Source organism: Chrysemys picta, chromosome 3, assembly GCF_011386835.1.
Source record: "Chrysemys picta bellii isolate R12L10 chromosome 3, ASM1138683v2, whole genome shotgun sequence".
NCBI classification, from domain to species: Eukaryota; Metazoa; Chordata; order Testudines; family Emydidae; genus Chrysemys; species Chrysemys picta.
The window spans coordinates 7,504,660-7,518,008 of record NC_088793.1 but is presented as its reverse complement, the minus strand read 5'-3'; the positions used below and the strand labels follow the sequence as shown (position 1 = coordinate 7,518,008).

The following is a 13,349-nucleotide window of genomic DNA, read 5'->3' as shown; positions in this document are numbered from 1 at the left end:
TCCTGGTGACTTACTACTGTTTAATTTATCAATTTGTTCCAAAACCTCCTCTAATGACATCTCAGTCTGGGACAGTTCCTCAAGTCTGTCACCTAATAAGAATGAGTTGGTGTGGGATTCTCCCTCACATCCTCTGCAGTGAAGACCAACGGAAAGAATGAATTTAGCTTTTCTGCAATCGCTTTATCATCCTTTACCACCTTGATCGTCCAGCGACCCCACTGATTGTTTGGTAGGGTTCCTGTACCATAGTGGCTCACAATCATTGATGTATTTATCCTCTCAGCATCATTATCATTAGATAAATGTCTATCAGGGATGGTCTAGACAGTATTTGGTCCTGCCATGCGGGCAGGGGACTGGACTCGATGACCTCTCGAGGTCCCTTCAGTCCTAGAATCTATGAATCTATGAATCCCCCGGTATTGATGGGGAACTGAGTCACAGAGAAATGGAGTGACTCACCCAAGGGCAGACTTGAAAGTTGCGGCAAGCAGGGACTTGAACCCAGATCTATAGAAATGTAGAATAACCCCCCCAACTACTGGGCTAACCTTTCTGCAGGAAAGCTGTTGGAACTGTTCTAGCATCACTGTGGGTCCGTCTCATGTCCCAGGAGCCTGGCTGAATCTCAGCCCGATTTCGAGCCTGGCTGAATCTCAGCCCGATTTCAAGCCTTGCAAATCTGTGGCAGCGGTAGCAACTCCATGCCGCTGCGTGGAGGGCTGGTAGCAAGGGGTAGCTGAACAGGTTTCAGGCATCGTTTGGCCAGCCTGTGTGGACCGGGGTTAAAGACATGTCCTAACCTTGGCCAAGATACAGCTAGCCACCCACGTCCCCAGTTAGGCTCTGGTGGGGCTGGAAGCACAGGTGAACTGAATGTAAACCTGTCTGCTTCGCCCACTACGTGGGCAGGCCGAAGGCAGATAGAAGCCAAACTGGTGTGTGTGTGTTTGTTGGGGGGAGGGCAGTTTCCCCTCCAAGAATGCTGGAGAAGGGGAAGCCGGGGTGAGCCACCTGGAAAGAGAAAAGGAAGTGCCGAAGGAAAGGGGGATAAAGAAAGACTCGAGGAACGGCCCATTCAGGGAGCGTCTGGCCCACCCCAATGCAGTCCCCCCTGGCTGAGGTAGGGGAGCAGGTTTTGCAGCTGTCAGGCTTATCTCCTTCCCCTCGTGCAGGGAGGTTTTCCTCGTGCGTCGGATGCTGTGGCTGCACCGGCCGCCTTTGCAATATGCAAATTCCCCTCTGCACGCTTGTGCGAGAAGGAAGGAAGTGTCTGTTCGCTCAGAGCAGGCTTGGCAGAGGGAGAGGCAGCGAGGCGAGCGGAGACAGCCGCCTCAACAGTAAGTGGCACTTTTCTCAGGCTGCCTGGGGCCCTTTGGCAGATGTGTGCATGAGCTCGGCTGGTGCTGGCCCTTCCGGTGCCACTAGGACAGCGGGAGGACAGATTGGGGCGAGTCACACTCTGCCACGGGGGTGCAAACAGCGATGGGCCCGGGACAAGAGGGTGCTGTCAGTGGAGTACCAGCCGGGCTGGCTTTGGCCCTGGGTATGTCCAGAGCTGGATTTAGCTCTGGTGAGAGGAGCCCTGGGCAGCGAAATCTTCTGGGTACCCGCAGACCAGGGCACGGGCAGCTGCAGGGTAAGCTTTCTGCTCTGTGACTCAGCCCTCAGGGGGACTGGAGGCTGCCGGGGCAGCCTTCAGCACAGGCCCCGTGGGTACCCCCGGCCCTGGGACAGGCGTGGGGACTCCCCAAATGGCCCTTCTCCGGATCCAGGGTTTCTGCCAGGCCGGGCCCCCTCTGTGCCAGCAGGTGCGGTGGGCAGCGGTGCGGCTTAGGTGCATCCCAGAATCCTTTGCGCCGCTGCCTCAGCTAGCCCGAGGGGGCCCTGGAAGGCCGGAGCAGGAGGAGGGACCCCGCTGCGGGGGCAGAAATATACATAGGGCGGGGGCGGGTTGCAGAGTGAATGCAGCAGGGGCTGAGCCTGTCGGGGGAGCAATCCATGGTGACGGGTATTGAGGTGCCCAGGGGTTGGGTTGGGGCCCAGCACAATCATTGTGCTGCCCCATACAGCCACCCCACAGGAACTCTTGGTCAGCGCCGGAATCAAACTGGAGCCGGGGGGTTTGGCTTCCCAGTGGCCAGCTGGTTCCCGGGGGTGACAGGGGGAGAGCAAACTGGGGATGTGCAGGACATTTCAGGGGATATAGGGGAAAGCAGGGGCGTTCCTAGCCCCACGCTCACAAGCCCCGGTCACCCTGCTAGCCAGACAGCCGCAGGGAGATAGCCCAGCCCGGCAAAAGGACAGAGCCTATGTAGCGGGAGAGCCAGGCTCAGCGGATGAGGAGGGACGTGTAGGGAGAGCCCTGGCCCACTGGGAGGGGATTAGATCCAGGCCCTCACTCAGTTATGCCAACGTCCTCTTACGCTGCCCTGGCAATGAAAGGGGGCAAAAATGGCCTGCATGGGGGTTTCCCCAGCTCCCAGCCCTCTGTGGATGGGGTACGGCTGGAGAGCATTGCCACGGGAAGTCACGTCTAGGTCCCAGGGTATGGGGACTGTGGAGGTTGCTGAAAGCCCCCTCTCCCCCCCGATCACTAGCTCAAGTACAGAAAAGAGGTGACCGAAATCAGGGCTGCTGGATTTCAAGAGACCAGCTTCCCTGGTGCGAGGGAAAGTATATGTCTTCCACCCTGGGATTTTCAGCTTCCACGTCTGGTCCCTGTAGCTGCTCCCTGCCCAGCCTTCTCCTCCTTCAGAGTCAGGGGTTTCTCGGGGGAAGCGATGCACCGAAGGGTGTCCATAATAAATAATAGTGCCTAGCTCTGATCATCAGCAGATCTCAAAGCGCTTTACAAAGGTCAGTGTCTTTTCCCCCCTCTTACAGATGGGGAAACTGAGGCATAAAGAAGGAACGTAACAAGGTCACCCAGCAGACCAGAATAAAACCCAGGTCTCCTGCGTCTCAGTCCAGTGCTCTAGCCTGGATGAGGGGAGATGACTCTATAAATGGGTTGGGTCTGCTCCAGCCTTTGGCTGGTAGCCGTCAGACATGCTACCTAGCACTGCCCTCATCCCGGGGAGGTAGGAGTACGCCAGGGAGCTCAGTGTCGCTAGGACCCACAAGAAGCTACATCCAGTTCCCCTGGGCCAGTCAGGCAAGCAGGGCCGTGCGACATGGAGCCTGGCCTGGGGGGAGAAGAGAAAGGAGAGCCCAGCCCAAACCTCGGGTCTGGGCACAACGGCTCAGCGGCCTTCGCTCCAGTTACCAGCGTTTATTTTAGAGATGCAGCCCAAAATAAACCGAGCTGTGAGATTGGGAGGAAGGAGGATGAGCTCTCACTTGGAGGTGAAATGCAGCCGAGGAGAATTTAGGCTGACCATCAGGAAACCCTTCCTAGCTGTGGAATCTACAGGGATGTGGAATAAACTCCCAGTCTAAGTGGTGGAGGAGCCTCTTGTAGCTGGAGTGGAACGAGAGAGCAGAGGGAAGGGAACAAGCTCGCCTTGGGGCGAAGGGGTTGGACTAGATGGGCGTTCTAGATTATCCGTGTCTGGATTTTATGCTGCGTCTCACCCTTGCTGCAACGGCCGGTGAGCTAAGGGAGCGGTATGCAGAAAGGATCTTGTGGGGAAGAGGTGTCTGATGGGGAGGTGTCGGGTCTGCTCTTATTTTGTCTTCGGCTGTCAGTTTAACACTTTCCCTTTCCCGGGAGAGGGCATGACTAGCGTGATGAAATGCACTGGTTATTCCAGGCTGGGTGGTGGTCTGAGCCACAGTGAGGGGAGAGCTGTGATGGGAAGGGGGCAGGGCGATTGGACAGGTTATTATTGTACAGTTACATGCATGTATAAGGAGCATGTCACCGTGACGTGGCGCGAGTCGTGTTTATATGCCACATTGGAAGAGCTAAACCCTTCACCCTGCCGCTGTATAGACCAGTGGTTCTCAACCAGGGGTACAAGTACCCCTGGGGTACGCAGAGGGGGCACGTCAACTCATCTAGATATTTGCCTAGTTTTACAACAGGCTACATCAGAAGCACTAGCAAAGACAATACAAACTAAAATTTCACACAGACACTGACTTGTTTATACTGCTCTAAATACCCTACGCTGAAATGTAAGTACCGTATTTATAATCGAATGGCTTCATTTTATATTTATATGGTAAAAAGGAGAAAGTCAGCAATTTTGCAGTCACAGTGTAGCTGTGACCCCTTTGTCTTTTTATGTCAGATTTTGTAAGCAAGGAAGTTTTTAAGTGAGGTGAAACTTGAGGTATGCAAGACAAGTCCGACTCCTGCAGGGGGTCTGGTACCAGGGCCGGCTCCAGGCACCGGCTTAACAAGCAGGTGCTTGGGGCGGCCAAGGGAGAGGGGCGGCACCTGCGGCAATTCAGGGCGGCAGGTCCCTCACTCCCTCTAGGAGCGAAGGACCTGCCGCTGAACTGCCGCCGCCGATCGCGGCTTTTTTTTTCCCAATTGCCGCCGCCAGTCGCGATCGCGGCTTTTTTTTTTTTTTTTGCTTGGGCGGCAGAAATGCTGGAGCCGGCCCTGTCCGGTACTCCGGGAAGGTTGAGAGACACTGGTCTAGACAATGGATATAGACTGGCCTGGGGAGCTGATGGACCAGATTTCCATACCGGTGGGAAGCCTGGATAACAATATGCCTCAGCCCCATCAAGACAGGGCTTCCAGCGCTCACGTGGGAGGTCAGGGCTTTGTAGAGAGCGACCAGCACCCTGAGTTTCACCTGGATGTCGACTAGCAGCCACACAGCGATAGGAGCGTATGGGGTGATAGTCTGCTGCCAGTCTGTTCCCCTCTGAAGGTGAGCAGCTGCAGTCTGCACTAGCCGGAGCTTCTGGGGGGCTTTTGTGGTCAGTCCCAGCTAGCACCCGCTGCCCCAGTCAAACCTAGGGGTCAGGAACGGCAGAGGCAAGGCCTCAGGAACTGAATTGGGGGTGGGGGTGTCGCGGTACCTTCCAAGCTCCGCCCACAAACCAGGCTCCAGCCTCGTGCGACGCCCTGTTGTGCGGATGTTCAAAATACGCTCTTGGGTGCCCTGTGGATCCATATGGGTGTGGATCCCCCGACTGTGCAACCGGGATGTCCCACTTCAGTCCCTGGTCTTGGCTGCCCCTCTGTGGGGCTTATATACCCTGCTAGGCTCCTGGGGCTTCCCTCCTCCTCGAGGGAGGGTGAGGGTGGGGGAAAGTAGTTGCGTCTCCTAAATAACCATGGAGGGTCAAAGTGAGATGCTGCGTGTGTAGATCTTCAAACACCACCCGCCCTCTGTTCTTGTATCTGCTTTGATCAGCTGGGAAATAGTTAACGGAGGTGATATTTTTTAAAACGGTCACTATAAACACAGCTCCCTCTGCTGACCAGGTGTGATTCTGCCACAGGCCTGCCTCAGTTTCCCTCTCCCTCCCCACTTCATGGGGCTCCTTCAGTAAACTGCCCACAGGCTTTATTTGCCCAGTAATGCCCTTCGCCCAGGGTCTAATTTACTGGCATCTAATACAACCAGAGATGGATTAAGGGAACCGGATTGGTGCTTTGGAAGCCATTGGGTATGGTAGCTTGGCTCTGAGAAATATCATTGGCTCTTGGAGTTAGGGGCAAAGCAGAGCAGCCAATCAGATTGGACTTAGATGATTAGTTCTGTTAGAACTGAGAACCGAAGATGGTGAGCACCAGACATGGGGGTTGAGGCGGGGGGGTGGGGGTGGGGGGCTGCGGGCTGCACTATGAGAACTCCCTGCCCCAGACTCACCTGCGGGTGCTGCCCCCGGGGAACATCTGCAGATGGGGCCCTGTAGTGACAGGGAGCAGCAGGAGTGTGTCCCTCACAGCAGCCAGCCCCGTGCTGCAGACGGCGCCTGCCAGCTCGCTCCCCCAGCCCGCTGCTACCCAGGTGCCCTCTCCCGGCTGCAGGAAGCCACCCGTCTCCTTCCTGCGACAGCAGCTCTGGCGGAAATGCGCCAGCCGCAGAGCTCACGATGTTCTGTAGCGCGCCCCCCTGCGCAGAGACAGACGGGGAGAAGCAGCCAGGCCGACAAGGCTGACCCAGGCCGGTGCCGCATCCTGGTGCCGAGTCCTCCGCAGTTCAGGGCTGGCTCACCTCTCCGACACCCACTCCCCAGGCTGACACACGGCATCAGTGGAGATTTTAAACAGCAGCCCTCCCCAGCTCCAGCCTCCAGGAGTGACTAACACATGGAGCCTGAAGGCCAGTGGGCGTTACAGTGGGGGCTGTTGCATTAATTTAGATGGAACCGACTGGCCCAAAGAGTTAAGGGCTCTGAAACGATCCAACATGGAGCAGTTTGAAGCAGTTCAGGGTTTGGCAAACAGAGACCTCAGCCTGTTTAGCGCCGTGGCAAACGCAGCGTTCTCCGTCCTTTTAACCTTTTAGTAAAGAGACGGAAAAGGAGTTAAAGCCTTTGGAACGTAGCGTATGAAGGGAGGCTTTCATTTCAACGACAGCCCTCACTCCCGTTAGCTGGAGAGAGTTTTTAGAAGGAAAAACCAGTCCTGGCTTGACAGCATCTTCAGTGGTATTGCGTATGGGGATGGCTGCTTTGCGGGCACAGAGAGGTCAGCTGAAGTGGGCTGGAGCCGGGGTTGTTGCTGAGGTTGTTAAAGTCTGACCTCGTTTCCTAAGAAGCCAAACACAAAAGGGGAAAGAAAAGAAGAGGCAAGACAGAAAATGCAGCTTCTGTCTGTCACAAGCACCGTGGCTTGACCCTGGGCCCACGGGGGCAGCCTGCCCGACAATTGCTTCCCTGGGACGCATGAACCCCAGCCCCAGCGGTTCTGCCCCTGAGGTCCGAGTGGCAGAGTCCCAGAGCGGCTGATAGGCCCGCTGGGCCTATTTAAGCCAGCAGTAGGTGTAACCCCCCACACACCTCCAGAGTGTGGTGTTCTGTCCCATCTAGTGGCACCAAAACCACTTATTTCAGAGGGGTCGCCGTGTTAGTCTGCATCAGCAAAAACAAGGAGGAGTCCTTGTGGCACCTTAGAGACTAACGTTGTTTGGGCAATACTGTATTTTCCACTCCATGCATCCGATGACGTGGGTTCTAGCCCACGAAAGCTTATGCACAAATAAATTTGTTAGACTCTAAGGTGCCACAAGGACTCCTCATTGTTTTTCCTGAGACCACTTAGAGAGAGCTTAATGAGTCTGCTCTACAGCCTTAGCTAAGAGCTATGTGGCTTTTAGCTCATGCAGTAGAGGCTCATGCATTTAGCTTCAGAGGTCCCAGGTTCGATCCTGCCTGCTGACGACCGGGATCTGTCAGTGTTATAGAGGCAGAGGAAGATATCTGAACAGGGCTTTATCCTGCTCTTGGTGAACTGTGTGCACTGCACTCCAATGGCATGTGGCATCTGGCTCCTATCTTTGACCCCTGGTAGCCTGAGCCTGGGGGCTGACTCATGGTTCTGATCTCCAGTTTATCTCCTGCCTCTGACCCAGCCGACTCGTGACTGTGGACTCTGGCTCTGACTACAATGTCTGGCCTCCCACGACCTGGCCGCGATGCTGTGCTGTTGACCCTCACTTGCATTCTCACTGTTGAAAACAACCACAGGCCCAGCACATGGCTTTTTTATCAGCCACTCTGAGACCTGGCAAACTCGTCCCAGCATCGGGCTGGGTAGGGCATTGCTTTTAGCTGCCTCTTTCTGGTCACAGGCTTACGTTGCAAAATACGCCTGCTCGGCTGGCTAAGCCAGACCCTTGATAGAAGGAAAAATGAGAGAGAAAGGAAAGAAGAGAGAGAGAGAGAGAGAGAGAGAGAGAGTGTGTGTGTGTGTGTGTGTGTGACACCCCAGGTGGAGGTTGGGATTTAGCTGGGGATTGAGCGGTGGAGGTGGTAGTGGGTTCCACTCTCTGGCCTAGAAATCTCTCCAGGTTAGGATGGAGGTCCAGGGTCCCGGGAGTGTCAGCCATGATGGTGAAACTTCCTTTAGTAGCCAATTTTTCTTTCTTTAAGGATCCACAAAGGGAGTGGTGAGCCGATAGCCCCTCCCCTCAGCATTTTGTCCAGCCGTTAGGCCGAATTTGTGACACGTCCGCTTTGGTTCACTGATTTCCAGTCCCAGACTTTTCATGTTCACCAGCCATCACCTTAACACCGTCCTTGACTGACAAGAGACAGCAAGAGGCCTTTGTGTTTGGACTCATTCAGTCGGTCTCACTTTTTCACCTTTCACCTTTTACTGTTCATATATGTAATTGTGACATTTTTATGAACTTTTCACAGTTGAGCTCAGCACTAGGGCAAATTTGAAGGCCCAGTTATCACAACAGGGGGCAGGGTGGGAAGAACACCTGATATTTTTAATGCAAATCTGGGAGAATCATGTATGTTGCCGAACATTGTGGGTAACTTCAGAATTCACCCTGCTTTGCCCTGGTGCTGCAGGATTAGAAAGGAGCAGGAGAAGTTGGAGGCCGGAGGGAAGGAAGCCAACTAACCCTGTAACACTTTGGCAGAGTGTGTGCTGAGTTCCCCTTTAGCGGCTGTCCCTTAGTAGATAACAGCCTGTTATGGCTACTTACTAATGGAGCAACTCCTTTAGCTTAAGTGGTCGCGCTCTGTGTTGCAGTACTTGAAGATTTTGGGTTCAAATCCTGCTGATGACATATGCTGGGGTTATTCTACTCCATAATCATGGTGGCTCTGACTTTCCACACCCAGATAGGGAAAATTCCCCTTAGAGAAATCTGAAAAACAGAGACCTGTCCCTTTAAAACCCATGTAGGGTGAAGAACACTGAGTTCCTGGAGGGATCTTAAAGGGCCAGACCTGTAATTATGTATTCTTAGGACAATGATTACATCACGTTACATTAAAAAGCAGAACCTTGCAGCGTGGAGGAGCCGGCGCGCTGCATCCTGGATGAGTTCAGATGCACACAGAGCAGCGAGCCCTCAGGAGTCTTTCTGTACAATACAGCAGCACAATGCAGGCTGTAATTAGACAGTGGCACCTCGCAGATCAAAGCTGTCTCTAAGTGCTGGGCAAATTACAGCATAAATCACAACACCAGAGAGTAAACCGGGGGATGGGAAAGTCAGAAACTGCCTCTTAGTGGCAGCTCAGTTTAGAGCATTTTGAACAAACAACGTTCACCCAGTCAGGTTAGCCGAGTGGCTTTATATAGACAACTTCCTGCCACTGCATGACTTTATATAGACAACTTCCTGCCACCGAGTGGCTTTATATAGACAACTTCCTGCCACCGTGCTCCTTTTATCGCTTTCTAGTAACCAGGTCTTGCTTTGTGCGATCAAACCGCTTTTCTAGTCCAGGTGAGCTATACCTTTTTCTTGGGAGAGCAGAGAACTCCAACGCACCATAACGTAGCCAGCTGCCATCTGCGTGCTGCTGTAAGTTAGTGGAAACAATTGTTCAGCTGATGGCCTGAAACGTGAGGTCTGATCGGCCTCATTGGCTTGACTGAAGGTAACAGCCTGATTTTCAGAGATGCTGAGCGCCCGCAACTCCTGTTCCCTTCCGCTGAGTTGTGGGTGCTCAGCACTGCTGGGAATCAAGCGCAAGGTGTCCAAAGGGACTGACCTTAGCTGCCCATTGGCTACTTTTAGCATGACCTTACATTGCAGGATTTAACGAATCCATGGTCATTAACAACACAGACCAGAGTCTCCCTCTAAACTGTATTCTGCATTCGGCATCTGACATTCCATCCAGCACAGAACAGCTGTGACACTCGGGGTGTGTCTACACTACAATCCAAAGGGTGATTACATCTCCGGTAGACATACCTGCACTAGGACTGCTAAAAATTGCTGTGTGGATGTCATCGTTTCAGGCAACTGCATCTGTATTCCCCCTTGTGGTCCCTCTGGGACCCCGCTCTAGACTCTGAGCTGTCACCTCTCTTGGGCAGAACTCGCATCTCATTCCCTCCTGACGGAGGGTTTTCAAGGCTACACAGTTCCCTGGCTACATGATGGTATCCCCAGCAAGCCAGACTGCCAAAAAGGCCAGTGTCTGCACTTTGCTTTCTCTCCAGGGGCGATGCCCAGTGTATGAGTTACCACCCAACTCTTTCTAAGCAAGCACATTTATTCTTCTGCTAAAAGCATAACAGAGCAAACATATTAAACAATAACAGCATCTACTCACGTGCTGAAAAGCTTGCCAGACGTCACCCCAGCTCCAGCATCAGGCTCTAGCAGATGTCAGTCCTTCAAAACCCCCAGCTGGGTTGTCCCCATGGTTACAAGTTCATAACTGTCTCAGAGTCAGAACCGGAATGCCAGCTGAGCAGAGCAGCCATTTCTTTATCCAGCTTGGGTCTTTGATCTCGGCCTTTGGTAACAGGTGATCAGCAGACAAAAGACCCTCTCTGGACATCGCTTCAAAAGGCTGGGTTTTGGCATAACTGGAGATGGGTAAACTGAGTCATACAGTCCTTGGAATTCCCAGGTCTCACTTTGTCACATCTCCCGCTGAGAGGTGACCTACAACCCCGGCCCACAATAATACATAAACCATTCATTGAATACACTGGACCCCAAAGGTACTGTCTCCCAGGATGTGTCTGACCATTCCCATATCTGTCACAGTACCTGCAGCACCTCTGGCTTCAGCAGCGTGAGCAGGTACCCAGGGTCTCTGGCCCATTTGTACAGCCTGCCCTGCCACATCTCCCCTGCTAGCTCAGGTATGGCTGGCCAAGCTGCAGTCACTCCTTGGACTCCAGCGAAGGCATGCCCACACGCACAGCATACTCCCTGAAGTGAGACCAAGCTAATCCTGGAGCATCTAGGGTTCACCTCCAAGCGCCCATTCTAGCAAAGCCACGGCCACCCACGACGTCACACTGCTGTGCAGCACCGCCATGCGAGACTTTGTAGAGAGAGCAGGGCTAGTCCTTGAGCTCTTCTGTGCTAGAACCAGGTGCCCCTAGTGCTTGAGCTGAAGGGGGAGATCTACCGGCAGCAGTAGTATTGTACTTCTGGGGGCTGCGGCCACTAGATGGCAACACGACTGCACCTACCCTGCCTAAACGGCGCTGTCATTTTCTCCCCGGTAGTGTGCATGGTGCACAGACACTGCAGGCCTGCGGCTAACCAGGTGTTGACAACATGAGACACATCAGAGGCCAGGAGAGTGGCTGTTGCTGACCAGAGAGCCATGGTCAATTCTGAGCCCTGCAGCTGGAGACAGAGCATAGTGTCAACAGAGACCGCAGGGTTGGAAGGGACCTCAGGCGGACATCTAGTCCAACCCCCTGCTCAAAGCAGGACCAATCCCCAGACATATTTTTGCCCCAGCTCCCTAAATGGCCCCCTCAAGGATTGAGCTCATAACCCTGGGTTTAGCAGGCCAATGCTCAAACCACTGAGCTATCCCTCCATGGACCAAATCTGCTGTGTTGGAATCAAATGTTAAAAGACACAATCCACTGAGGTCCTTCTCCTCCACTGCAGGCCATAGGAGTGTGGGGTGTGCAAAGAAAGAACCACAGGGTGCTAAAGAGGACGTTTACATGGGGAAAGGGTCACTACAATTTCAATCTCACATGGATTTTTGCCAGTCAGGATCAGGCCCTATTGGACTAACTGCTGTGCAAAGCCAGAGTCCAAGGACCGTCCCTATCCCACTACCCGCTCCTCCATATGAAAATGAAAGAGCTCTGGTTGGTTAATGCCACCTCCTGCTGCAGTCTGGAATAAAGGTCCCATGCATGGAGCTGGCCACTTTCTGGCCACTGCTGTGTCAGCCAAAGCGGCCTTCCTCGAAGCGACGCATATACATAGAACAGAAGAAGGAGAACCTAGGAATTGCCATAGACCAAGGTCCATGCTTTCCAGTATCCTGTCTCCAGCTGCTGCCCATACCATTGCTTCAGAGAGAGACGGGGTGGTTCTACCAGTGTCCTCGGTCCATCCACTGCGGCCTGCAATCGCAAGGAATTGATCCTCGTATGGGAACGAGCCATTTGATCCTGATGGATGATCCTCCCTCCATGCTCCGGGGAAAGACAATCCACCATCACTCTAAGAACCCCACCAGTCTGCCCGGAGGAAGAGTTTTTCCTATCCTCAAATTAATGAGGCGCAAGAATCCGCCGGGTTGAGCACCTGTTCCCATGTGTGAACCAAGGCACATGTGATAGCCAAGTAACCATCCTTCTTCCATCCACCCAGTCTGTCTACCTTGTGTCCATCACCTTGGCATCTGTCCTCTACTGCCCATTAGTCGTCTTGAGTTCTCAGTGCTAAATTGCACCAGGTTCATAAGCCTCAAACCCGCTATTGAAACAACCCTCAGCTGAACCATAGAAAAGTCCCCGTTTGGTCTACTGGTTTATTCCCCATACATCCTGGGGCTTAACACCTCTCTCAATCTGCACCAGTTACTGATCTGTGATTAGTCTTCCTGTGCACTAATTAGGTCTCTTCACGCTTGTTAGTTGCATTAGCTGAGCGTGGGAGGTGTCCGTGCATCTACCAGCATCTGGCTGGGGAACTGTCAGCGCCTGCCTAATGCGATTTAGAGGCGGCAGAGTGCATGAGGGCTAGAGTTGAGATCTGAGAGGGGCTCATTCACTTCTGGTAGGGTGACCAGACAGCAAATGTGAAAAATCGGGACTGGGTGGGGAGTAATAGGAGCCTATGTAAGAAAAAGATCCAAAAATCGGGACATCTGGTCACCCTACTTCTCTGTTGCATTGCTCGTTCCTCAAGAGAGAAATGAGAGGAGACACAAAGGAGGTCTCCTTCTCCCAGTCTTCTCCTGCTTGCCTCACCTGGGCTTTATTTCCCCGTACACACCCTCTTTATGTTTTTTCCCTTGCATCTGGCCTGTTCCCATGGAGTAGTTATAGCCCTTTGCTCTAGTCTTTGCTGGCCCATGTCAGCAGGGCAGTCTCATGATCATGCCCTGCTGTGGACTTCCCAGACCATGGGTTGCAGCAGTCTCATCTTGGCCTAAGCCTTTCTCTTCTCTCACTAGATGTAGTGCTGGAAGAAGCAGAGGGGTTGTTCATAGAGCAGATAAAGAGCAAGCTGTAGGTTTGCAAGCTTCCCTCCGGTCACCCCACCAATATGCTTCAACCACGACATGGGGGGACCACGTCAGCGGTTGGTAGCTCATCCTCTAAGCCCACTCAGTCCCCGCATTCTGCATGGAGACCACCACCGAGGGGAGTAGTTCGAGCCAATTGCTAGAGTGGTTTTTGTGCCGTGGGCATCCATTTCACTAAGAACTGGACTAATCTAAGAATCAAATAAAAGTATAACTGGGTTCAGAAAAGAACTAGATAAGTTCAAGGAGGATAGGTCCATCAATGGCTA

At 53.3% G+C, this 13,349-nt stretch overlaps 1 protein-coding gene across 9 annotated transcripts in view; it reads left to right on the top strand.

Moving 5' to 3' along the window:
• Positions 1–13,349, top strand: part of PTK2B (protein tyrosine kinase 2 beta) — a 149,436-nt gene that overhangs the window by 62,861 nt on the left and 73,226 nt on the right. The window contains exon 1 of one of the 9 annotated variants that reach the window (XM_008173903.3): positions 1,241–1,343. The exons of 7 other annotated variants lie outside the window; for them this stretch is intronic. The gene's annotated coding sequence lies outside the window, so the exon portion shown is untranslated. Of the gene's footprint in view, positions 1–1,240; positions 1,344–13,349 lie in introns of those variants that run through there. One more of the 9 variants, XM_065587437.1, reaches the window with a different exon arrangement.